This window comes from Portunus trituberculatus, chromosome 12 (assembly GCF_017591435.1).
Source record: "Portunus trituberculatus isolate SZX2019 chromosome 12, ASM1759143v1, whole genome shotgun sequence".
Taxonomy (NCBI): domain Eukaryota; kingdom Metazoa; phylum Arthropoda; class Malacostraca; order Decapoda; family Portunidae; genus Portunus; species Portunus trituberculatus.
The window spans coordinates 13,126,955-13,154,840 of record NC_059266.1 but is presented as its reverse complement, the minus strand read 5'-3'; the positions used below and the strand labels follow the sequence as shown (position 1 = coordinate 13,154,840).

The following is a 27,886-nucleotide window of genomic DNA, read 5'->3' as shown; positions in this document are numbered from 1 at the left end:
TAAGAAAGATTTTTGCAATTACAACGGATGGTGCCCCTGCTATGGTAGGAAAAAAAACAAGGGTTTTACTAAGATGGTTAAGGATAAAATTGGGCACCCCATTCTGAAATTGCACTTCATCAAGAAAATTTATGTGCCAAGATTTCCAGCTCTGATCTCAACAAGGTGATGACTACTGTTACAAAAATAGTGAATTTTCTTGTTGCACACTCTTCTCTTATGCACAGGCAGTTTCACGCTTTCCTTGAAGAGGTGGACTGTGCTTACAAAGATATACCCTTGCACAGCAATGTTAGGTGCCTAAGCTGTGGAAAGGTATTGGAGAGATTTGAGGAATGCTTTGATGACATCAAGATTTTCCTAATAGGAAAAGACCAAGACTATCCTGAGCTAGAGAACAGAGATTGGATTGTGAAACTTATGTTTCTCTCAGACATCACGAAACATCTAAATGACCTTAATCTTCTCTTGCAAGGTGCAGGAAAAACAGTGATGGATTTGTATGATACTTGAAAGGCATTTGTTGCAAAGCTTGCAGTTTACTCAGCAGATATCAAAACTGGTTCTTTCCGTTATTTCAAAAACTTGAGGAACTATACTCTGCAATTCATCCTGTCAACACTACTGATCTTCAAGTGTATATGCAACAATTAAAGTCTGAATTCTCAATAAGATTTCAAGATTTCCAACATATGGGCCCAGTGTTTTAATTTTTAATTAGACCAGACACCTTTAAATACAGTGAGTTGGATGCACCTCTCTTTCAGTGGATGGAAACTACGGAGTTGGAAATGCAGTTAATTGACTTTCAGGCCTCATCATTGTGGTCAGCTAAATTTAAAGATCTTCGAGAAATAATGGAAACTAGTACGAATGATCATGCAGCCTCCATTTTAAGTTCCTGGACATCACTACCTGATAAATTCAATTGTATGAAGAGAGTAGCTTTTGCATTGCTATCAGCATTTGGATCCACGTATCAATGTGAGCAGATATTTTTGCACATGAAACACATCCTCAACCCCCATCGCAGCAGGCTTACAGCGGATCTTTCTGAGGGTTGTGTGAAGCTCAAGGTGTCCAGATATTTACCAGAAATTACAACTTTGGCCAAAGGGAAACAAGGGCAAGGATCGCATTAACATGGTGAGTATAAATAATGCTACAAAAATGTTACATTTATGTTATGCATGTGAAGTAAACTACATTATATTTTGATTACACTGGCACTACTTACTGTAAAGTTATGGTTTTAATTTTCATAAGCTATGTCCGCTATATAGTGCTGAAAAATCACACCTGGTAAAAAGAAATTGTATTAATTATCAACTGGCACATTTTGTTCAAAAGGTTGCTGACCCCTGGATTAAAGTATTGTATGCTGGGAGGCAGCTCTGGCTTCTTTGTGAATACCAGGTCAAGCAATGATGGTTCTTCCTCCCCTCTGAATTGTATTAATTCTTCCATCCACTGATCCAATATATTCACCATACTTAACTGCAACAATTCCTTGCTCCATGGTCCAGCATTACCCATTATGTCCATCTCTCTCCAGTTTACTCTTTTACAGTTAAAGTCTCCTACTAACAATACTTTTCCATCTCCTCTTATCATATTATCCACGCACTTAATCACTTCTCCTTGCATTTTCTTATGTTCTGCTGCTCTCCATGTATTTGTCTTCAGTGGCACATATGTGACTATGATTCTCCATTTTTCCCTTCTTCTGTCTTGATTGTTATTCCCATAACTGCCACCATGCCATCCCCATAGTGCACTTCTACACATATATTATCTCCAACCATTATTAGCACTCCTCCTCCCCCTTTTCCCTTCCTGTCTTTTCTCCAACTTTTATATCCCTCTTTCTTAAAGTTTAATTTTGTTTCTACTATGCACATTACATGTTTTTTTTTTTCCTAAAGTAGTCTCTAACCTCCAATACACTGGACAGCAACCCATCTATATTTGTATTAGTCACTCTTAATTTCTTGCCTCTTCAAATATCTCTTCTTTTTCCTTCCAATATCTCTTCTTTTTCTTCAGTCTTATATCTAGAACTCTCCAGTTGAATTTCTTCTTCTCAAACTTCGTCCTTTTCTCATTTTTTTCCTTAGCTTCATTTCTTAGCACTTTCTCCTTTTCTTTCTCTTCTAGGTTCATATCTCTTTTTTTTTTTTTTTATATATATATACCATGTGGGTTTTTTCATGGGAATTTATGGGCTAAAGGAGATACTTTTTAGGGTACCTCCTATCTTAAAGCCCACCCAATAGGAAACCGTTGCCCCGAGTGAGGAAGCCCAACCTACACTCAGACCGTGGACAGGATTCGAACCCGTGCGCTTGGAGACCTCTAGGATCCCAAAGCACGCATGGTTCCACTGTACCATATATCTTTAAATTCAGTATCTTCAGCTAATTTTCCTTTTCTTGCCATTATCTCCTCTCTTTTATTGCTGTTTTCATGGTGACTGTTCTACTGATCTTGCTAACTGCATCCCTCCCTCCTCCTGCGGCCTCGCTGCACAAAGCTTTCTTCTTCCTCTTATCCTTATTTTGTCCAACTCTCTAATGCAAGAGTTAACCAGTAATCTCAGTCATTCATATCTTTCACTAGTCAACTCTGGAACTCCCTACCTGCTTCTGTATTTCCGTCTTCCTACAACTTGACTTCTTTTAAGAGGGATGTATTAAGACATTTGCTCCTTAATTTTGGCTAACTCTTTGCTTATCTTTTGGAGAACCAGCACTCAAGTGGGCCTTTTTTTTAATATTGTGTTGCCCTTGGCTGGTCTTTTTTCCTACAGTCAACCCTCGGCTATCGTGACTTCAGCTATCGCATTTTATTGCTATCACGCACCCATGAAAAGCTGCTAAAATTTCATTATCACGACCTCAGATGCCTGCTATCACGCGCCCAACCATGACGTCATGGGATATCTAAGCGCTCATTGGCCAAAACCGCCTTCCAGCCAAGATGAAACACAGTCTCTGAGTGCACGTCCTCCCCACTAGACAGTGATAGCCAGATTCTACCATTTTTTGTGCTCACAATGGCCACCAACTTTCCACGCCGTCCTCCTACCATCGCCAAACGTAAACCAATGAGACAAGACAGAACCCTCGCTGTGAAATGTTGTTTATGAATGCGCCCAGCCATTTTGGTCATGACGTCATGGGATATCTGAGCTGATGTAATTTTTTTATGTTATAACCTTGACATGTTTTAATTGGTACCAATGGATTATACAGTAATTAAAAAAAAAAGTAAAAATGAGGGATTTATGGTTGTGGCACCAATAACAATTTTCACCATTAGTTGTTCAATTTGGCTATCGCATTTTTGGCTATGGCGCGGCTATTTCGGCCCCAAATGGGCGCAATAGCCGAGGGTTAAGTGTACATAAAAAAAAAAAAGCCATTGCCATTGTATGGGTGATGATGTGCAAGAACAGCAGATCTCATGATATGTTCAAAGAGCATCTGTGCTAGTGATTTCCCCTCAGCACAGGGTGTGTTCCTGTACTCCAGTAAATCTCTGGCAAATTCATCATTGTCTAAGTGCTCTTTTTGTGTGATCATCAATATGAGTTTCTTGACTGCTTTGAGAGCGGTCTCAGCATGTCCATTGGCGCATGGGTTGTATGGGAAAACACCCAGTGCTCCAGCTCCCATCAAGTAAGAGAGCAACACAATGAAGCCATAACCAAAGAACCAACATCAGTCCTCAGAATTACAGGAATACCAGTCTGCATGAACACGGACCACAGAGCATGAATGAGATTGTCTGCTGATGTGGGACAAGTGCAAGCAGACAATTATGGCCATTTGAATGTATGATTGACATACACCAGATATGTGTGGTCAGTGACATGGAGGTAATCAGCTGATACTAGTTCAAACACTGCTGGGTTGATCGTCGTTCTGCCAGAGTTCTTCATTCTACTGACTTGGGAGGAGAGATCAACACTGAGAGTACAGTACCATATTTGACGGCATAGAGGACACATAGGTATATAAGACACACCCCAATTTCAGTAGATCAAATTTAGATAAAAGTTTTTAGTGTATTTAAGCATATACAGTTGAAAGCAATCTACCAACACATTATACAAGCAGAAAACATGACCAATTTATAGTTTCACCCAACCATGGATTGTGCTTTTTTGGTGAGAAATGTAGTGAAATGATTGATAGTATATGTCATTTCCATTGCAAATAAATATTTTCAAGTTAGGACTATTTTTTTTTAAACTCCAACTTGTGCCTACCTTTCATTCCCAGTAATCTTAGGGATCTATGAGAAATTGGGATTCTTGGGTTGGGGAGCATTACATGAAGTAATGTGAATTGCAAAAGAGGTCTGAAATCAACAAAATCACATAAAAAAACTCTGAAAATGCTGTGATAGCAGGAAGGGGGGGGGTAGTAACAGCAGATGGATGCAGTGGCCCAGCTGTTGGATTGTTTACATTAAGCAGCATTGCCAACGCTACGTTTCAGGTTATATCCATTACACCACGGCCCAAAAGAGATGCTAAACAAAATCCAACATAAAACACAAAGCACAGTCTACTACTAGTGTCAGTTCTGGCAAATGTGGGGCTGGGGAACAAATGTTATGTTTAACTTTCCTTGTGCTCTCCATTAGGTCTTGCTTCTGCCAGACATGTATTATTTTTCTGTAGGTGGTGGACTTAACATGTTACCTGTGATTGGCAGTGCAGTGAACTCTCCCACACTGTGATACAAATAGTGTTGTAATGTCAGTGCTGGTCAAGCCAGTGAAGCGAGAAGAGCAAAGTATTGTGTCTGGGAGAACACCCAAACGAACTGGCAACCTCAGTGTTTGCCCACCGGTGGATCGCATTGCATACCATGAAAAATCTATGACTTTTCTGCAATACAACCCACCAGTGGACATACTTTATTTGTCAATATTCTGTGCATTTCTATAGTGTACTAGTATATTCTTCCTTTCCTAAATTTGTTTATACATTTTCGTCTCTTTGCTTTGCATATTTAGAAAATTAATGCTACACAGTTTTAAGGTCAACTTAGTTCAACAGAAGAGAGAGAGAAGATAAAATAAGATAATAAAGATGATATCAGGAGTATTATGAAAATATGAAAAGATTAATAAAGAAAATTATTAAAGCTTATCAAGAAAAGTCCAGCTGTGATATCTCAGTTTAAATGATTTGTTATAGAAAAGTTTTAAGTTCTTCTGAAGGAAAAATACAAGATAATATAGTTTTCTTACATGTATTAGAAAAAAGAAAAAAGTATATTTCAGTTGATTTTTATAGAATATATTTCTTTATTTAATATAAATGTTTTGTTTCTTTACTTATGTTTATTCATTTATGCAATTCAAAAGATCACCAATGGCACCTTTTTATACAATATGTCCAAATAATATCTCAAAAAAAAAAATAAATAAAATCAATAAAAAAACATTGAAGCTTGTCAAGGAAAGTCCACTGTGATATCTGTTTCAATTATTTGTTATAGAAACGTTTTATGTTCTTGTGAAGGAAAAAAAAAATGCAAGATAATGGAGGTTTTTTACATGTATTAGAAAGAAAATATGGAAACAAGAAGACCATTTTTCATATAATTTCTATAACACTAAAAATGAAATAAGCTTCATATTATTTATCAATCATTGTTTATTATGCTCTTCAACACAATGTTTATTGCAGTTTTACTATATAATCCATTTCTATTCATAGTAAGATTAAAATGTGATGTCTGTGAAAACTGTTGTATGATCCACCAGTGGGTCACATCACAACAGTGGATGGTAACTGATGGCCCACCGGTGGGTTGTATCAAAGGGATAAGGTGGTGAGCGTGGGATTGGGCAGATGTCCATGCATAGGTTTGAATCCCACCACATACTGCTTTGAAGCTATGCCATTTGTCAAATGGTTTAGACGTCCACGCGTAGGTTTGAATCCCACCACATACCGCTTTGAAGCTATGCCATTTGTCGAGTGGTTTAAAGTTACCTACATGTCACTTGGGTGGTGATATGGGCCTTATTATGGGTACCACTATAAAAAAAATTGTCTGCGTCACTAATGGGCGGATGCTGAACAGTGCTTCCCACATATACTCTTTACATATACTCTTTAGGTATTCCATGTAAGATTTATGTTTCCACTCCTCTATTGCCTGCGTGGTACAGTGGAACCATGCGTGCTTTGAGGTCCGAGGGGTCTCCAAGTGCATGGGTTCGAATCCTGTCCATGGTCCGAGTGTAGGTTGGGCTTTCTCACTCGGGGCAACGATTTCCTAGTGGGTGGGCTTTGAGATAGGGAGTACCCCAAAAAGTATCCCCTATAGCCCACAAAATTTCCATGAAAAGCCCACATGGTATAGATAAAAAAAAAAAAAAAAAAAAAAAGTATGCCTACAGACACTATAGGCCATAACATAAAAAAAAAAAAAAATCTTCATGTCTTTTGTCCCGCCCACCTTTTCATTTAGCAAAGTCATTCATTGAATTGAATAGAGAACTGTTATTCAGTTTTTCTAGAAGTAATGAGAGATATGGCAACATCACACTGATTATCTGCCTCACCATGTGGGTCAGTACAATTTAGTTTTACTATAGCCTAGTAATGCCCTACCCTGGTTGGCATACTACCCACTAAGGCCATTTTATGGAAGGTTTACACACTACCCACAAAATTCCTTATTTGTTGAGACTAAATATGTTTATCCTCAACCATTTGACAGCCAGGCATAATAACGATGGATTCATTGACAAATTATGTTAGTTTTGTATGAAAATAGAAGGCAGTGACTAACATTGACATTCATGTGTGCTATCAAAACAGTTAGCAGACCTCAACATATCTCAGTTATAGTGGAAAATACACTACCTAGTTCTCTCTGTTGCGCACAGAACAATGGAAAGGTACTGGCGGGAAAATCTGGACTTTGCCTCGCCATTTTCACTCTGTCTTACATGTTATGGGACTTAACATGAAACTGTAGCGCACAGACCCACCTAACACATAAACCCTCCAGTATTTTATATGTATTTCCATGATAAGAAAGTAGTTCAGAAACATATGATGCATGACAATATTGGAAATTATCATTATCTCATTACTGGCTTAGATAAGAGTGCATGGGTATTGCCATGGTATAGGTAGTGAATCTAATGACCCCCATTCCATATGCATTGTCTGCCAAAAGGGTATTTGTACTGTTCAGAGTATGTGCCCTGAATGTGCAGAGTGGAGACCCACCATGGTGGCCAGTACTTTCATGTACCAGCAGGCCTTGCAGCACAAATGGGAATATATATCCAAGTGAAAGGTTACACACTCTGTCTGCCATTTTACCGCATCACTGCTCTCCAGGGGTATCTCAAGACAGACAACTGCTAAGCCTCTCCCATTCTTCTGCCATGGGGTTCTGTGTGCTTGCTGACAACTTAAAGGACAAAGGGCTTTCTGTTCATGAAGCAGTGGGACAGGAGGACTCAGTCTCCCCTCCCAGGTGATCCAATTTTTCAATGATTTTACCTCCGTTTTGGGATCTTCAAGACCTGCAACATTTCTCTTTCCCCAAGATAGCATCGAACTTGGTGGCGCAATAGGTTGAGTGTCAGTTAGCTGCTAAACAGTCCTCTCTTTCAGCTTTCCCTATGTCTTTGGCTCAAGGTTTGGTGCAGTCCAGTTTCAACTCTTTCCTGACCTCACCAATAGGCAGAGTATGTTGACACTTGAAGCTGATATGTTTGTAGGGGATACCCAGAGGCAGGCTAGTCTCAGCTTTGACTTAGCTAGGGATGTTTCCACTTTGGACCCCCCTGCCATGGTTAAATGTTTTCAACCACCTAAGGGAATTCTGCAGAGGGTCAAGCCTGTGGTGTGGAGGGGGTGACCTGGATCCCTTACATCAAGGTTTTCTTTCAGGGCATGATCAGAATGGGGCCAGACAGGCACCTTACCCAGTTCCCCATCCCTATACCCAGGTTGAAGGCCAGGCTGTGGGTTACAAGTTCTCGGGCAGGAGGACTGAGCAGTTGGTCAGGCCCTCATAGCCACAAGGAGAGACACATGTCGAGCAGAGTCAACTCTCTCAGTCCACACAACACATAGGACTGCCAGACCACACTATAAGCATTCCTAGTACTCTATTTCACCAGCCCCAAATGAGCACATCAGCCAAGCCACAAGTTGTGCTTAGCAACCCTCCTCAGCCATTGACAAACATGCTTCCTCAAGGTCAATCAGCTAGCGTCTCTAGTGTGTCTTTCCAACGGTGCCAGATCAGTCCCAGTCTTTACCTGCATTCTCTCACAGCAGTCACATGGATTTTCCTTCTCTTCTGCCCTCACATATCATCTCTGGAGCATCTGTAACACTGAGGGCAATTACAACGATATCCGGGTTACTGCCATCTGGATGATGACTACCATACAGCTTTCCTCTCATTTTCTTCTAACTGCACCTGTAGTGCATAGTTTACTGGAAAGTCAAAAGTGTTTTCTGTGGGTGATTCTTAAGAGGATGAAGGTGATTTGAGAGCCCCTTCACTTCAGAGAAAATGTCTCATAATATGAACTTCCGACAAGATGTTAGCTTATGAGATTGTTACTCAGTGCTTTCCTGAGGCAAAGGGATTTTAAGAAAAAGTTGAGCAAGCCAGAGCTGCCTGGAAAAAACAGGCCAATGGAAGACACTAGATGTGCTACACTCACATGTGCTAAGCTGAAACAGTTTTCACTGGACACGGCTGAATGAGATTTCATTACCTTCACTTGCCTGCTACTCAGGGACAAGATATAGAAAAGTTTATACCATCAGTGGTCATGAATCTGCAAGTCAGCCAAGTCATGCAGCCAAATGAAACCTTGACTTAGCTCTTGCCATCACCACCAGAGGTAGGAAATCACTGGCTGTAGTCCATAAAGACTTGTACCATTTAAAAGGAACCCTTGCATGTTCTCAAGACACAAAATATCATCTCATAGTGTATGAGTGTTTTCTACAGCTTTCTTTCCTCTCTGTAACATGGTTTAGAGCACAGGATGATGGCAGTTCAGCTCTTTAAGAGCATTCATATGGTCGTGTCACATGTCTCATGACTTTACCTTCTCTTAAGCCAATGTTGGGAGTACGAGGCATGAAGCCATCCTTTCCCATCTCCCTCCAGCCTAAAAGACTGTATCTAAGATGAATCTTCAGCAGTCATCTATACATTCTAGTTCCTTTTTGATGAAAGTAAGCTCAAGGAGGCAATGATGTCGGCAGACAAGCCAGGTTCCTTTCAATAAGCAGTAGCCAAGCCTCTAGTAAAACAACACCCAACCTCTGTATATCTTAGGTGGAATGGGCTCCCAGAAGCTCATCTTCTGGTACATTCCCACAACATTCTTTACCATCGTCCCATCACTAAGCTCCATCTTCATAGCAGTGGGCAGTGCAATGACAGACACCCAAGTTTTTCCTAGCCTCTTCCTCTTTCTCCAGTACGACTCCTTTTTTTTTTTTTTTTTTTTTTTTGCAAGTAAACCAGAGTCCCAGTGAAAAAAGTGGCAGGTTGCTTTGCTTCAATATAGATAGAGTTAATCAACATAGATACAGAGGAGTGGGTTTTTGCCACTCTCAGTGATGGTTACATGATCTCTCTCAGGACTCAACTTTCTTGGTCCAGAAAACCTTGAATTTTTGGGATATACTCTCTTGGTTCAGACAAAGACAAGGTATTGGACTGAGAAGTTCAGCTTCTTTGAGATAAAGAGGAAATAGAGACAGCACCATTGACACCAGGATTCTACAGCCACCTCCTTGTGGCAACCAAGTCCAACAGAGGTTATTGGCATATCTTGGATTTCTCTGTCATCAACAGATACATCCACATTACTAAGTCCATGATGGATGTTGTGAGGGTGACTGAATGACATCCATTGACCTCAGGGATACCTATTTTCAAGTGTCAATACATCAAGACAAGCCACAAGTTCTTTCAGTTCACCTGGAAGAACAAGTCCTTCCAGTTTCAGGCTCTTTACTTCAGTCTTTCCACAGCCCCAAAAGTCTTCACACAAATGATGGCTCCAGTTTCAGCAGCATAAGAGAGTCTGCAAGTAGGAGTATGACATAACTTCTCCCTTCACCTTTCTCTGTCACACTGGGGAGCTGTATGGCAAGGCGGGAAGAAGACAAGCAATTTGAGGGGTGGAGCCTCACCAAAGAGACCAATATTAGTGGTAAAATGGCAAGAAAAAGCAAGCAATGTACCGCAATGCTTAGAGAGCGTTCATTGCATCAAGCTCATCTTGTGGCGTACACCACTCTCATTCCTTTAAACGTGTCAGAATGAGTGTTGCCATATGCATAGGCTCATGATTCACATACCATATGAATTCTTAATATTTTGAATTGAAAAAAATGTTTCATCATATTCACTAAGATCTCAATAGCAGCATGCCCTTAAACAGAATACAACTCACAGTACTACACTAGTGGATGGTGATACACAGTCTTGGCTATTACAACACAAAGTTATTCCTAGCTTCATTCCATCACTCGATGTTCATATTTCAATGCAGCAAATCAGTAATGTAATGCATACTATACAGAGACACAAGTCAGGATAACTTACATGAACCATCAATCATACATGCATCCTTTACTTCTGCATCATAATCTACATATTCCATTACCACAAACTTCACCTTCACAACCAAACATGTGCTTATTACATCTCAGTTAAGTACAGTCAGCTAAGCAAAACTGAGATTGTGTTTAGACAACCTACAGCTACTATATTCACCTAGACCACAATAGAAAAAATGCTACCTTATTTATTTGTTTTATTATTTTCAGTGCAGTCATTCTTTTTTTGGTTAATGTGCAGAAGAGGTCCCCCTTACCAATCTCTTCAAAGTAGTCATTATGAAGAAGTTATAATAGTATACTTGTGATGTATAAAGATTTCGGAAGGCGGTCGACCTTACGTAGGTCACACTGCTTTCTTGAAAATCACCCATCTCCGCCAGAATCTAAGTCCCTAACAGATCCGTTCACTGTGGTACGCAGGTGAAACTGAGCCTCGCAACACCTCAGTCACATACCTCTGCCTTGACAGGAAGAAGTTCCTATTACATGTGAATTGACAACATGTCATCAACGTATGTGTTATGAGACAAAAATGTAAATAATGCACCACCTTTCTCTTTGATGACAACTTTATCTTCGTCTTTTTCCTCAATTCACACTTTCATTCATGTACTTCTATTAATTTTCAAACATGAACGCTTTTCATTGGTTCGTGAGCGCAGATATCAGCGCAGGTATCAATCCGCGATGAAGGATGAGGGTAACACTAACACGTGTACAGGTGCCTAGTCCTTACCCTGCACCTGCCATGACACGCTGTGAAGTCTGTGATCTCGGCTTGCCGGAGTTTGCTGTGAAGTACAGCGGAAAGGTTGCGAATTTGATTGCTGGGAAATCATCGCTCCTGCGATGCAAGTCAGTGTACAATCGAGAAGAGGATCAGCCAGGACCTTCATCCTTTCGTTAAGGTATTGTGAGGAGGGGTATTGGTAGAGGTAGGGCATATTGTGTGGAGCTATAAGAGAACCGGTGGGCGGGGAGGGAAGCTGCCCCAAAGCAAAGATACTTTAGGTTAGGTTTATGTTAGGGTTAGGTTAGTGTTGTAGGGGGGTCCAGGGGGTGCAGCCCCCGCGGTTAAGTTAGGTTACGTTAGGTTAGGTTTATGTTAGGGTTAGATTAGTGTTATAAGGAGTTAGTTAGGTTAGGTTACATTAGGTTAGGTTAGGTTTTTTTTAAGGCTAGGTTAGTGTTAAAAGGGGGGTTCGGGGGATCGCAGCCCCCCCGGTTAGGTTAGGTTACGTTAGGTTTATGTTAGGGTTAGGTTAGTGTTGTAGCGGGTGTCCGAGGGGGGCACAGCCCACCGGTTAGGTTGGGTTACATTAGGTTAGGTTTATGTTAGGGTTAAGTTAGTGTTGTAAGGGGGAGGTTTATGTAAAACTTCCCTATATTTAGGGATATTTTCGAACATTTGGGGAAATGTCCCTAGATTTTTCAAAGTCCATATATCACTCAAATATAACTCCCCCCCTAAAACCCCCGATTTCCCACAGACCCCCAAACTTGCTAGGACTGGGAAGGGATAATTTCAGTGAAAATTATTCTTGAATTTCTCAATTTTTTCATTTTTTTTTTAATGGCGGTTTTTGTCCTTAAGATTTTTTCGACCTCCCATATATCGCCTCTTTTGGCTCCCCACACCCAAGAACCCCCGATTCCCAACAGGCCCCCAACCTTGTTGGTGCTGGGGGGAGGAGGGTGGGGAAAGGGAGAGGGGACTTCTTATGCATTTTTACCCTTTTTTTTTATCATTCATCGGTAACAAGAACGCAAAACAGGGCTCGGTGCACAATACATCTGACAGGAAATTAAGTGTCCGCTGATATGAACAATGACAATGACATACCGATAAAGTACGAGTGACGGGATGTGACAGAAGGCGCTCTTCGGGGCCAACATATATACATCAACATGACGGATAAATCAATCACATTTTAGCATTTTAGTTCACCAAATGTGCGGAAGAAAATGACCACAGCTTGTCATACAATTCCCATGTGTATTGTAGTACGTCACAGATGGATACTAGAAGAGCTTCTTATTGCCCCAGATAAGTTCAAGTCTCACTCGCCCTGGCGCCATACACAACAAACTGTGCCTACTGACTGCATTTGGTCCGTATTGGCTTCAATGATAATGATTTATCGCCAAGAAGGAAGTGACACGTCCGCAGTGCCGCAATGCCAAGGAGTCGTCTGTGAGTTTATGAGTGTGCCAGGGCCAGGGGAGTCTTGCACTGAGCTGCTCACCTCTCCTATATTCATGATGAGCGCAGGGCAGTCCAGAGGGAAGAAAGATTCAAGATGAAGAATCTGGCAGAGATTCAGCTGACACTCGAGCACTCTACCGCCCACCTGTCAGCCGCCCACCCTCCTCACTGAATAATAACTTGCTTGTCTTGACACCTCTCGAGTATAAAGCTGATGGATTGCTCTCCTTGGAGTATTGGAATCTTTTTATATTGGTACTGGATGCTACGATGATGTCATAATATCAGATTGAATAATCATTAGTGAAGAAAGTTAAAGAACCCGAAAAACCACTCAAAGAAATAAATATCAATATGTAATATCACTAATTCACAATTCAAAGAAACTGAGGAAGAGACCTTCCTATCGGACAGTCAATTATCAATTTCTAAGTCTGGCGTTCTTTGTTTTTTCTTTTCTTTTTCTACTAGGTAAACTACCAGTATTTCTTCTTATTTTTATTTTCCAGATTAATTAAGCTATTCATAGTACTACATGAGACCACATCTCTTGGAGCGTCTCACGGAACAAGGAATTAAACACTTTCACCGTCTTCTTTTACGTCATCTATAATATTCCCCAGCAGACGATGGCAGTCCATACAAAGTTAACCACCACCATTTATTCATGTCTTTCATAAAATCACGATAGGCAGCTTCATCGTCGCTATTTAACAGTAAATCTTAATGTAGTTTTTTTTCATTTGCATTATAAATGGATGTAATTATATTACTTTCATCTTCCATTTCCACAGTTGATGTATCATAATACTTCAGTATTTTCTGATTGTATTTTTTATTTCTAAAACGTTTAACTACTAATTATATATATATTTTTTTTTTCTATATAATAAGGATTATTTTGGGTGTGTACGCCATGAGCGGTTCAGCTGTCTGTGACAGAGCTGTGAGTGTCGCCAGCGCCATCTGTTGGCCGCATCCTTTACTTGCCAATGTTGACTTCCTCTCATTACTACCTCGTGTCTGCAAAAAGAAATTACTCACACATGTCTGCTTCATATAATTTCAAATATCTGAATTCAAATTAAGAATAACATTTTGGCTTCTTTTATCATTTAGAATATATCAAAATTACTCGGTTTTCTTAAATATGGGAAAGAAAAATTAACTAACTAAGCCTGAGTCACACATCCGAACGTCTCTCTTAAGTTTTTTGTAAACACATCTTCGCAGGAGACTGGACAGTGAATCATACGATTTGGAGAACTTTTATACATTGGTAAGGTTTGAGACAGTCATGAAGCAAGCCTAGGGAGAGGCAAGGAGTAGGCGGGGGGCAGACGTGGGCGGAGAGGGCGTGGGTGGAGGTGGAAAGGGCGTGTCTGACAGGGCAGGGAGGAGGGTCACGTCAGGCTCTGTAAACAAAGTGTGGTCAGCCAGTCCAAGCCTCCTGCACCTTGACCCTTCTTTCCTCGCCGTCCATCCTGCCGGTGAGGGCGTGTGGGGTGCAGCCTAGGATATCGTGTATGCTTTATTCCCGCCTTGACCCTATATCACAGACTGACACATGAGACCACCATTAGCAGCCCCACATGACCCTCTTCACAGCTGCCATCGCTGCCCTCTCTACTAGTGGTGCTACAATGACTATCACCCACAACCACCATCACCATCTTAACTACACTCGTAATCATCCCCATCTCCAACATACTGTTATTGTCATCACTATCACCACTTACTTGTAGACTTGAGCCAGGTCAGGTCATAATCCCTCCTTGTGAATATTGTTTATCACGGAAAACGTTGTTAGTCTTACATTATCAGAATTACGTTGGCTCTCTTCCATTCTAGTGGAACTTTCCCTTCATTTATTGAACTTGTAATTATTTCCCTAATTGGATCCACTCGTTGCTCTTTACATTCTTTTATCACCCAGCCTAATACACCATCTGGCCCCATTGCTTTTCTAACATCCAACTTATCCAATAATCTTCCAATATCCTGTTTGTGCACTGCAATCTCCTCAAATCCTTGGCAATTCAATGTTCTATTAGGTTTTGTGAGATCTTCTGCAGTGAACACCATTCTGAAGCTCTCATTCATTATTTCACACATTTCCTTTTCTGTTTGGTATGTCTTCTCTTCTTTAATTATTTTTTTTTTATTTGTTTCCTTGTTCTTCATTTTGCCATTTATAAACTCATAGAAAAGTTTGGGATCGTCTTTGCTTTTATTCACTACCTACATCTTTCTCAAAGTTTCTTTCTTCCTCTCTCCTTACTCTAATATATTCATTTCTGACATCCTTGTACTGCTGTCTATTATAGTCATTTCTCTGTTTTATGAGTTTCTTCCACGCTTTATCTTTTGCCTTCTTAGCTTGTATGCATCTAGCATTGCACCAAGCATGTATTTTTTTTCTTAACTCTATAAATAGGTACAAGTTTTTTTTACTCCTTCATTATATTTCTGTAAGAATATGTCATATTTCCCTTGTATTGTCTTTCTGTACATAATGTTTCTCCACTCAATATAAAAAAAAAAAAAATCCTTGATTTTTCAAAATCTGCTCTTGCATAATTTAATCTCTCCTCTATAGTCCTCTCTGTAACTTATCCCATCTTCCTCCTGAATTTGCATCTCTAATGTCACATGATCACTTCTACCCATTGGACAAAGGTATTGTATGATTGGAGGGGGCTCTGGTTTCTTTGTGAATACTAGGTGAAGCAACAATGGTTCTTCTTCTTCCCCCCTGCACCTTGTTGATTCCTCCACCCACTGGTCCATTGTATTAACCATAGTCAACTGTAACACTTCCTTGCTCCACTGTTCAGCATTATCCATTACTTCCATCTCTCTCCAGTTTACTTTTTTACAGTTAAAGTCTCCAACTAAAAGTATTCTTCTAGCTATCTCTTCTTATCATGTTATCTAGGCATTTAATCACCTCTTTGCATATCTTTATGTTCTTCAGTTCCCCATGTATTAGTCTTTGGTGGCATATATGTAACTATAATTTTTCTCTTCGTCAATTCCTCTGTTTTGACTGTTATTCCCATTACTTCCACTTTGTCCTCTCCATATTGCACATCCTCCACACATATATTATCATGAAACATCAGCACTCCTTCTCCCCCTTTATCCTTCCTGTCTCTCCTCCAGGTATTATATCCCTTCTCTTTAAAGTTAACATGGATCTCCTCTCTTAGTTTTGTTTCAACAATGCACATTACATCCAGTGTTTTCTCTTTCAGATAATCCCTAATCTCCAACATGCTTGATAACAATCCATCTGTATTAGTATAAGTCACTCTTAATTTCCTCCTCCATGACCTCCTCCTCTTTCTTCCATAGGTACCACTTCTTTAGTCTTATATCCAGAACCCTCCAGGAAAAATTCTTCTTCTCTATCTCTGTCCTTTTCTTGTTTTTTTTTTTCCTTAGCTTCACTTCTTAGCTCTTTCTTCTTTTCCCTCTTTTCTAGGTTCATATCTCTTTTTATCCAAATATCCTTGTGTTCAGTATCATCAGCCAGCTTCCCTTTCCTTGCCATAATTTCCTCTAGTGGCACTTGGGATCTCATTCTCACTTTCATTGGTCTCCTACCCCTTTCACTGTATCTTCCTAGCCTGATCACTTCCTCCACCTCATGGTCCAGCTCTTGTGTGTTGTCTTGAACTTTTTTGATAAGAGTTTTGGCCAATTCTCTCTCTTCACGTTCTCTCGTGAATTTGTTTGGATTTATTTTTTCATTCATCCCAAAAATCACAAAGCGTTTCCTCTTACCCACTGTATCTCACAGAAGATCTCTCTCTTTAATTAAGTGAATTACAGAGAATGGTGTTTTCTTGAATTTGAAAATTTTACTTTTTCCACTTCCTATTCTTGCTTCCATGCATTTTGTAGTTCCTTCAGCTTGTTTTCACCCAATCCACCTTCTACCCTGTCTGCAATCCCATCCTGTACTTTAACCTGTAAGCTCCTTAAGGAGTTTCGTGGTCTTGGCATGTGGCTTTTAGTATGTCATTTTGTTTCTTTATTTCTTGTATCTCTTCTTTTAATCCCTGATTGATTGCACTCACCTTCTCACATTGTACCAATCTCAATATCAGCTTTGTGTTTTCCATTGTCAGTCTGTTCTGTTTGTCCCTTAGACTCGACATCACTTCCTTCATGTACCTTAACTCCTTTATACGTTGATCAACCTCATTATAATAGCTTTTTCGTCCCTGAATCCAGAAAAATCCTTGTCCATAGTATCATCTGTCAGTTTCCTTAATCCAATAGGTATTTCAATGTACCGTTGGTTTTCACACAATGGCATATGTTTTCATTCCATCATATGTCTGCCAGCACCACTCTTTTCCCTCTCTCTCTCTCTCTCTCTCTCTCTCTCTCTCTCTCTCTCTCTCTCTCTCTCTCTCTCTCTCTCTCTCTCTCTCTCTCTCTTTCCTTCTTTCTGTCTATACAACTCAAAACTTATCTATTATGAAAACAGGAGAACCTATGGCCCCCTCCCCCCCCAGTACTTACGTCTAGGTCAGGCTCCAGCTCCTGTTGTAGCTTTTCCCTGCAATTGCTCAGAGACATCTTGACGCCACAGTGCCTACGCAGTGTGTATTTACCTAGTTGTAGTTTTACAGGGCCTGGGCTTTACGCTCGTGTGGCCCCGTCTCCATATCTACACTTATCCAATTTTTCTTTAAAGCTATGCACACTTTTTGCTGACACCACTTCCTCACTCAAACTGTTCCAAGTCTCGACACATCTTTGTGTGGGAAACTATATTTTTTAACATCTCTCAGACATCTGTGTGTGTGTGTGTGTGTGTGTGTATTTACTTAGTTGTAGTTTTACAGGGCCTGGGCTTTATGCTCGTGTGGCCCCGTCTCCATATCTACACTTATCCAATCTTACTTTAAAAGTATGCACACTCATTGCAGACATTACTTCTTCATTCAAACTGTTCCATGTCTCAATACATCTTTGCAGGAAATTATACTTTTTAATATCTCTTACACATCTTCCCTTCCTCAGCTTCTTATTATGCGATCTTGTGCTTCGACTGGCATATTCTTCTCTCAGGATCAGATACTCATTGTCCTCTTGGTCCATTCCATTTATCAATTTATAAACTTGTATGAGATCCCCTCTCTCCCTTCTCTGCTCCAATGTTGGAAGATCCATAGCCTTTAGTCTCTCTTCATATGTCATCCCTTCAAGTTCTGGAACCATTCTTGTAGCCATTTTTTATAGTCTCTCCAGCTTCCTTATGTGTTTCTTTTTGTGAGGGATCCACACTACTCCTGCATATTCCAATCTGGGTCTTATTATAATACTTAACAGTTTCTTCATCATTTCTTTGTCCATGTAGTGAAATGCTATTCCAATATTCATTAGCAAATTGTATGTCTCTCTGAAAATTCTATCAATATGGCTTACTGGTTGATTATTTTCTTCCATCGTCACTCCCAAATCCTTTTCCTTTTTTACTTTTTCTAGTTCTACTCCATCTCCCATCTTATAGATTCCCACTGGTCGTCTTTCACTCTTTCGCATTTCCATGACATGGCTTTTGTCCACATTGAATTCCATTTCCCACTTTTTACTCCATTCCCAGATCTTATTTAGGTCTTCTTGCAGTATTTCACAATCCCCTTTTTGCTTTATAACTCTGCACAGTTTCGTATCATCTGCAAACAGATTTATGTAGCTGTTCACTCCTGACATGTCCTTTATATATATATATATATATATGAGGAAAAGTATTGGCGCTAATACTGACCCCTGTGGCGCTCCGCTTTCTACTGCTCTCCATTTGGACTTCATATCTTTAACTACCGTCCTTATTTCTCTCCCCCTCAAATATTTTTCCATCCATCTCAATGTACTTCCTTTTAAGCCACCCTTCTCTTCTAACTTCCACAGTAATCTTGCATGTGACACTTTATCAAATGCCTTTTTTATATCCAAATAAATTCAGTCAATCCATCTCTCTCTCTTTTGTACTTTATTAACTATTCTAGAGTAGAAACTCAGTAAATTTGTTACACACGACAGTCTTTTTCTAAAACCAAATTGGCTATTTGATATTAATTTGTTGTCTTCAAGAAACTCAATCCATTGTTTCTTTATTGCTCTCACACATCTTGCATATTACATTAGTTAGTGATACCGGTCTGTAATTTAAAGGTTCTTCCTTCCTTCCGTTCTTTTATATGGGAACCACCTCAGCTCTCTTCCATTCTACTGGTACTGTTCCATTTTTTATTGAGCATTTTATGATGTATATAAGACTTGCTAGTTCTTCTCTACATTCTTTCAGTATTCTGCCTGAGACTTCATCCGGTCCCATTGCCTTCTCCTCATCCAATTCCTTCATTAACTATTTTATTTCAAGCTTGGTTACTTTAACCTGTTTCATATAGACGTGTGTGTGTGTGTGTGTGTTTATTGGAGTACATGTGCCATGTGTGTAGCGTCTATTTACATAATACATTACACAGATCATATCAACTGTTAGTGGTAATTGTCGTGCAAAATGTGAAAAAAAATCCCGCAGGTAATTCAGATATTTGGATAACTCAGATTGGCCTTCCTACAATTAGTCAGAATCAAGTTGGGTTACTGTAGTTTCTTTTGAAAAAACAAATATCTGAAAAATTTGCTTGGTTAATTTTCATACTCTTGTAATCACAAAAGATGCATCTTTTGGAGATTTTGTGATGATATAACAACAAGGAAGGTGATGTTTGAATTCTCATGCTTCTCTTTTTTATTTTGTTTTTGTATAAACTATTGGTGCTCTAAGGTTACTCGCATTAGTTACAACAGATCAAGTATATTTGTTCCCCTTACATGAGTGAAGATATTAATTTTGTGGGTGTATCAGACAAACATAATAGAAAGTAATAATAATTGTCAATGGGATCTTACATAGAGTTGCCAGTTTTATCATGTTTTCAAGTGTTTGGCTGAATGGAAGCAGAATAGGTTTGTCCTCATTCACATTCTTGCCTATCTTCACCTAGCAGTGAATGGGTAACAGGAGACCTAAGCAAAGAAATTGACATTGTCTTTATTGTAGCAGTAAAAAGCTAGGAATCCAACTCTCTTTTGGATTTGTGTGTATGTGTTTCATGAGCGGAAATGTCTGGATGTGTTTGCACTGTTTACAGCCATGTGTGTGGCCGTTCAATTACCAGATATTTTCACCACTAATAAGCTTTTGGTGTTAATGAAAGTTTGCAAATGAAAAACTACAGACAACACATGAAAATGTTAGTGACGACTGCGACAGCACAACTGGCGGAAGGGGGGGGAGAGGCATGGGAACCTTTACTTACAACCACATGTGTGGACGTTCGACTAACAGGTATTTTTTTGAGTATTAAATCAAACTTTTGCATTCGAGGATTGAAAAGTTCGAGTATTGAGTCTCCACTGTATATGTGAAGCACACTCCATACATTAACAGATAAGACCAAAGTTTTTAGAATTATGAAGAGAAGAGTGACTATCTACTGCAGAAGCAATAGAAAGATCAGAAAGGAAAATGGAAATTAAGTTTCACAAAGAAGGATGAATATCATAGGGGGTTAGTTTGGAGGTCACAGCTTTGTACCAGACGCTATAAAAACTTTTGATATATTTAAGGCATCGGCAAAAGTTCCACCAAAATCCCTAAAAGAGGATGACCAACACTCAGAAAGGAAAGCCAGAAGATGGCCAGTAGAGTCACCTTGACAGAAGCCATATTAATGATCAGATAGAAGATTGTGAAGAGATAGAATTTAAGAATCTTCCTGTTGAGGACAGATTAAAAACTGTAGATAAACAGAAGATTAAATCAGTAGGATAATAGTTTGAGGGATTAGCATGGTCACCCTTTTTGAGAAACAGATTGAATGTAGGCAAACTTCCAGCAAGAAGGAAGAGTAAAAGTCAATAGACAGAGTTGAAAGAGTTTGACTAGGCAAGGTTCAAACATGAAGGCACAGCTTCAGAGAACAATAGGAGGGAACACATTAGATCCATAAGGTTTCTGAGGGTTTAGGACAGCAAGGGCATGGAAAACATCATTGTGAAGGATTTTGATAGATGGCATGAGGTCGTCAGAGGGAGGGAGAATAAAGAGGAACAGGCCCTGAATCCTCCAAGGTGGAGTTTTTAGCAAAGGTTTCAGTAAAGAGTTCAGCTTTAGACAGAAGGAATGGTAGTGGTGCCATCAGGATGAGACAAAGGCGGAGAAGAAAAAGCAAAGTTATTAGAAATGTTTTTGTCTAGATGCTAGAGGTGTTGAGCAGAATTGGATCCCATGAAATTATGAATCTTGGAATCACTTTCCTGTTAGGAGGTTGAAGGATGCTTGGATGCTATTGTGTATAGGACACTAGGTGGAAACACAGAGAAAACGATATACTCACCATGCAGTTAGCTCCAGACTGAGTGAGGAGTGAGACTGAGGACTGTGAGAAAAGCCAACTCCCAAGGTGTTACTGTCTCATATATACATTGATTAATGTTCACAAAACATTTTTATTAGCTTTTTACAAGCCTTGCCACCAAGAAAGGATTATTTTGTAATGCACAAAGTGAAATCTTGCATAGAACTCAGAAAACAAAGCAGATGAGGAGGCATTATTTTCTCTGCCACCGATAAGATCACATATGTGTCGGTGGCTTTGTGTGTAATGGTGCTGATCAACGGCAGCCGCTTCATTTTCTTCTTGTGATCCCCTTTAGCTTGTGTGTTGCTTTCACCACAATATTTGTGTTTCTGCCCCTCTACTGCCTGCTATAATGGATATTAGGTTTTGTATTTATATACGATGATGCCAGAATCACCTCGACTCTGTGGCATTGATGATAGCAAACTACTATTGAAATACTGCTTCCCTCAGCATGAACTGTTCTCTTTGCAACTTCATCTGGCAGAGGAGGACTCAGTGGGGCATACAATTCTCACACATACCCAGATTTTGCTTCACTTACTAACTACACCAGAGCAAACCATTGTTACATAACTGAATGGGTTTTCAACACTGCCAATACCAGCCCATTCTAACCCACCCTAACTTAACCTTACCATTTCTCAGCATTGTAAAGAAAAGAATAATAAAACCTATTCCAGCAGTTAGGTCAAGAAATACAATAATACCATTACAAAACATGCATGTAAGTTGAGTCTCAATGCAGTTCCCGTCAGAAGCAGCACAAGTGCTTGTGACGTCATCAAGTCAAGTTAAGTGCAGTCAACCCTCGGCTATCGCGACTTCAGCTATCGTGTTTTATTGCTATCACGCACCCATGAAAAGCTGCTAAAATTTCATTATCGCGACCTCAGATGCCTGCTATCATGTGCCCAGCCATGATGTCATGGAATATCTGAGCGCTCATTGGCCAAAACCGCCTTCCCGCCAAGATCAATTCAGCTATCGCGTTTTCGGCTATGGCGTGGCTATTTCAGCCCCAATTGGGCGCGATAGCTGAGGGTTAAGTGTAGAATAAATTGCATTCTTTAATTGCATCACCTACAATATCAAGTTACTTAAGTCAAAATTACATTATTGAAACTCATTCTAATCAAGAATTGACTGTATATATGAGACCATCCTAATATAAGATTCTATTAAATTCTTCTCCTATTTTTTATAGAAAATGCATAATATCTGCTTGTTATTGTACAATTTAGTGGTTAGGGTATGTTGCAGTGATGAATTAACTAACCTTTTCAGTACCATGATGCATTTTCATGTTCATTCTACTTATTATTTGGTTATTTTATACACATTTGTAAACTTATGTGGAGGATTAGAATAGTTAAGACTCTGGACCATTAATCTTCTGACCTTTATAGACCCTTCCTGATATAAATGAAATTGTCTAATCACACCCAAAACTCAAGATATAAATGTATCCCAGTATTAAAGTGCTTAGGGGATGATAATGGCAGCCCTGAAATTACTTAACTGAAGGCCACCCTACGGTGATACAAAAAAGGATTAAAATAGTTAAACATAAAAACATTACTGTTAAAAAATAAATGATTTAATAAATCATTAAAGTTGGTTAGGGATTAAGAACGTCCCATGATTGTCTTACTCCCTAGAGCTAAAGATGCCCTTACTCCAACAATTTTTGCAGAAATAATCAAGATTTCAAGAAATTACTATGTATTAATATTAACTATGAAGCCAATAGGAACTGTATTTTCTTGTAACTTGATTACCTTTTGCTTGTGTAAGTCATAACTGTCAGTCAGAAAGGGAATATTGTAACAGTGGTGTTTGACATACAGGCAGAAGATTTATCACATTATTCATCACCTATTATAGTTAAAAGTAAGTGTTTACTATTCTTCTAATGATATATATATATATATATATATATATATATATATATATATATATATATATATATATATATATATATATATAACTCAGCAATACTTTTATTTAACTTAATTGCATGTGGATCTCACAAAAGATGAAGTGCTAATGAAATTCTCGAAATAACTCATTATGTAATCTCCTGCGACTTTTTTGCCGCACCTTATCGGTTAAATGTGTCTCCATTGTCACTCCTCTTGCTGCAGCAATAGGCCAAGCAAGCCAGCATAATTCCAGAATGATGAGTTAGGTTATTGTCACACGTATCATCAGTAAAGCAATGTTTTGGGTTGACTTCTGAAAAGGAGGTGGAACTTAACGGCTTCATGTATGTGCCTTCATAGCCTCCTCTCTCATCTTTCTTATTCAGTCATTGTGAGGTGTTGTTCTAGATTGATAATAGGGAAAGCATAATGGAAAGGTACAGCTTTTCCATATTCCTGTATGGTGCCAATATATTAGATTTTACTAAGGAAGAAGTAGAGAAATTACAAAGAATGGAAAGTAGCATAGGTAGAAAAATATAAAGAAAAATATTATGAGCACCAAGTTATGGTCAGAAAGCAGCATTAAGATTATCAAATATCAAGTATGAAAGCTAGAATAATGTACAATATGTACTGAGAGGGTTGTAGAAGAAATGAGAATGGCAAATAAACAGAATAGATGGATGAAAGTGTAAATGGAAGAGGAAAACAGTAGGAATCAGTGGTGAAAATGTAAGTTATGATAAAATAAGTAAGAAAATTAAGGAATGGGACACAGAAATGTGGAAACAAAAACTAGAGGAAAACTTAGGTCTGAATATGTATAAGGATTTGGAGAGAGAAGATGGGAGGTCAGGAAGAGCATCAATGATATTATTCAAATGCAGAACCAACAACCATAACATTGGAGGCAAAAATATTTCATCTGTCAAGCAAATAGGAAGATCAAAACCATTTCCTCCTACACTGTCAAATTTACAGCTTTGAAAGATCCAGACATCCCAATCGGAAGCGCCTTTATCCAGAAAACGAAGAACACCTCATTGGAAAATTACTTCTAAAATTGTGATATAGAAGAAAAATAAAGAAATGATATATAATTTTGGGAAAATAAGAGAACAAGTAAACAATATAAAAAAATAATAATTACACTTACAGACAGACAGAAGCCAACCCAAAACCACTTCAGGAAGTGCCAATATCCAGGCCACACTTCCGACAATCAACTGGACAGCTCCTTTAGGTTGCTCTGGGTGCTCTTCTTCTTGGGGGTGTGTTGGGGCCGTGCAGGTTTGCGGTAACGAGGTCGCCGACACCGTATCCAAGATCGCCTCTCCGGCGTAAGTGTCCTTAGTGGTCACGCGGATTAAGGCGCCGCATTCTGCCACAATGGTGGTAGATTGCGGGGCATCGATTCGAACCCCACTAATGACATCTAGCGGCTATATGGCCTTTGTTGCCTAGCAGCAGGACAAATTACTTCATTGGAGGGGGGGCTCCCTTGTGATGACTTAATTTTAGGATTATTTAATCCTTTAATCCTCTCCAGCATAAACAACACCGCTGTGTCCCGCTCCCTGCTCCCCCTCCACTGCCAAGGGCCTCATGGCACATGTTTGCCACTCACCGTGGGCCAAGACACTCAGAGATGCCCTATGCATCATATCCATGGGCCAGTACTGGACCTGCTTTTCCCTGCAGCTTTGGATACGTTAATGGTCCCGTACTCTAGATGTAGGCATAGCATCCTCTACCTTCCCTGGGCGGCTGGGCCACAGAACACTGGGACTCATAAGGAACTGAAGATCTTCGCGGCCCTAACAACAAGAACAATCAGTTTAATTTATCACGTTTACGTCCTTTCTCTGACCCGTTCTGCCCTTGTTGCAGGACCGTTCCTGAGATCCAACACATCATGCGCTGCTCTCCCCGTTTTCTTCTTCTTGGGGAAGGCTGTGTGTCACAGCCTCTAGTGCCCCAAAGGTCCGGGATGCGGAGGTGATGTAGTCAGGCTATATGCGGTGAAGTTGATTTGTTTTGTGTAGGAAGGTCCTGGAGAGGTTGAGTGTCTTGAAAGCCTGATAGGTATTTGTGCAGCCACCCAGGAGGTCAGTCAGTGTTGGCCTGTGTGGGTGAATGGCAGACAGTGAGTGGAGGAGGGCCACACGGTGTGAGTGGTGCTGAGGGCAGTGCAGCAGCAGGTGTTCTGGGGTGTCAGGCTGGGTAGGGCACCAGGGGCAGTGGGGAGAGTCAGTCATGCCCAGCCTGTGTAGTTGGGCATTGAGGCGGGTGTGGCCGATTCAGAGTCTTGTGATGTCCGTGTCCAGTGCCCGGTTGGGGGAGTAGGTCCACCAGTGGTGTCTTGTGTCCTGTCTAATGTGTCCCAGTGAGGTGTACTCTAAAGCGTCAGTCAATGTTGTGTCCCAGTGTCGCCAGCAGGCTGTGTTGAGGTCAGTCAGGAAGTCTGTCTGGTCAATAGCTAAGTCAATAGGGGAGGGGTGGGTGTGTGCCTCTGCTGCTGCCCTGTCGGCCACGGTGTTACCTATGACACCAACATGGGAGGGCACCCACTGAAGGTGGATGGTGTGGCCCAGGGAGGTCAGGTGGAGGACAAGATGGTGAATTATAAGGGTGAGGTGGTGGTGGGAGTGTGGGTGGTGGGATTTTACAATCTGGAGGGCAGAGAGTGAGTCAGAGAAGAGAGCTATTGAGCAGGGGGCAGCAAGGGTGGTGGCAAATTGAAGGCCCTCTTTAATGGCAAACAGTTCTGCCGTGGTGATGGAGGCAGTGGCCTGTAACCTCCAGGCAGTAGCAAGGGACCTGGAGGGGATGAATATGGCTGCACCGACGGATGGAGGGGTAGTGAGGCGGGAGCCGTCGGTGTAGATGTGGAAGTGGGTGTGGTACCGAGAGTGGAGGAGTGAGATGAATAGAGTTCTGCCCTGCACTGGGCAGCCGGTTTTGAACCATTGTGTGGGTGTATGAAGGGACAATGAGACTGAGGAAGAGAGAGGGTACCAAGGGCCCAGAGGAGAAGATTTTTCGAGGATGAGGAAGGGGGGGGGGAGTCACCCGGAGAGTTGCAAAGGAGAGGGCTCTATCTACAAAGGGTGTGTGGGCTTAATAGGACAAGGGGCCATGAAGTGGCTCCCTGCCGTGCTGCAGGAGGAGGGAGTGGAGGGCATGACAGTAGGGCATAGAGTAGGTGTTACCAATCGCCAGGGAGAAGGATCTATTTGTCAGGAAGGACTGAACCCAACTTAGTGGTGGACCAAAGAGTCCAAGGCAGACAAGTTTCTCAAGAATTGAGTTGTGTGAGGCGGAGTCAAAAGCACCCTTAAGATCTAAAAAAGCTACTAAAGTGAATTTTTTTTGGTTAAATCCTTCCTGAATGTGATGCTCCAGCAACAACAGGGCATCAAGGGTATCCCGGTGAGGGCAAAAATCAAACATGTTGGGTGGCAGGTGTTTGCGTTCCAACCACCAGGTTAGTCTATTTTGAATGACATGCTCGAAAACCTTGCTAATGTTAGACAGGAGGCTAATAGGTCTATAAGAGGAGGCCGTTGTCGAGTCCTTGCCAGGCTTAGGAACAGGAATAGTGGTGGCAAGATGCCACGCTAAAGGGAACGTCCCCGACAACCTTCACGCCAGCCCGCCACACTCCGCCTAACTTCTGACTTTATGAAGGAGACCGGGCAGCTGCCATGCCTGTGGTAGTGTCACAGGACTATCCCAGGGCTCATAAAAATCTAGATCTTCGCGACCCTAACCTAACAATACCAGGATCCTATCTACCATGTTGCACGCAGCCAATGGAAGGAGTCAAGGACCACAGAAAAATGCGAAAAAAATCCAGAAGTGATAAAGATAAACGCGATTATCGTAAAGGCAAGAAACATAATAAATACAGTGTAAAGGACAAAGATAAAGTTTTACAATACCTGGAGAAAGGCCTCAGAGTGGGTGAAATACAAAAACTTACTGGTATTCCCCAGAGCACTATATCCAACATAAAAAGCAAGAAGGATGAAGTGAAGAAATCAGTGACATTGGCAAAAGAAATATGCACAGGAAATACTATTGGACAACATCAAATCACCTGCACATATAGTGAAAGTAAATATGTTGTTTTTATCACATTAGATTAGTTTTATTGTAAATATCTACAAGTCCTTCCTCTTTATCATCACCAATCCCCTCCCCAAGAGCACCAAGCTTGGGGACTTTAAGGGTTTTATGGGTGGGGAAAGCTAAAATCTAAGGGGAAATGCTATTATTTAGCAAAAAAAAGCCCAAAAATGTAAAGTTTTTCAAAGTATTTGCCAACAATTTGCTACATTTAGCAAGAAAAACAAAGAGATACTAAACCTAACCTAACCAAGCTTTGGGGGGGCTGTCCTGGATCCTCCTACATTACCTTAGCTAAACCTAACACAAGCTAGCCTGGGGGCTAACCCCCCAAAACTCCTAGAGAATTAACCCAAACCTAACCTAATTGGCACTACCATAGTATAGACATCCCATCACCTACCTCTCAGGTAGCATAGTTGGGGGTTGCCAGCAGTCGCCAGATCTCAGCCAGATGTGCACTGTTACCAATATAGCAAAAGAACTCTCGCCCCGACCTCACCCTTTGAATTGTAAA

The 27,886-nt window shown here is 40.5% G+C and overlaps 2 protein-coding genes across 6 annotated transcripts in view; one reads left to right on the top strand and one right to left on the bottom strand.

The window, feature by feature from the left end:
• The window catches only part of LOC123502602, a 37,883-nt gene extending 24,847 nt beyond the window's left edge, over nt 1-13,036 (bottom strand). For both annotated transcript variants that reach the window (XM_045251766.1, XM_045251767.1), the window contains exon 1: nt 12,898-13,036. The gene's annotated coding sequence lies outside the window, so the exon portion shown is untranslated. The remainder of the gene's footprint in view (nt 1-12,897) is intronic.
• An 862-nt stretch (nt 13,037-13,898) lies between these two features.
• The window catches only part of LOC123502597 (protein bric-a-brac 1-like), a 52,647-nt gene continuing 38,659 nt past the window's right edge, over nt 13,899-27,886 (top strand). For 2 of the 4 annotated variants that reach the window (XM_045251756.1, XM_045251758.1), the window contains exon 1: nt 14,192-14,347. The gene's annotated coding sequence lies outside the window, so the exon portion shown is untranslated. Of the gene's footprint in view, nt 14,137-14,191; nt 14,348-27,886 lie in introns of those variants that run through there. The other 2 variants (XM_045251755.1, XM_045251757.1) reach the window with 2 other exon arrangements.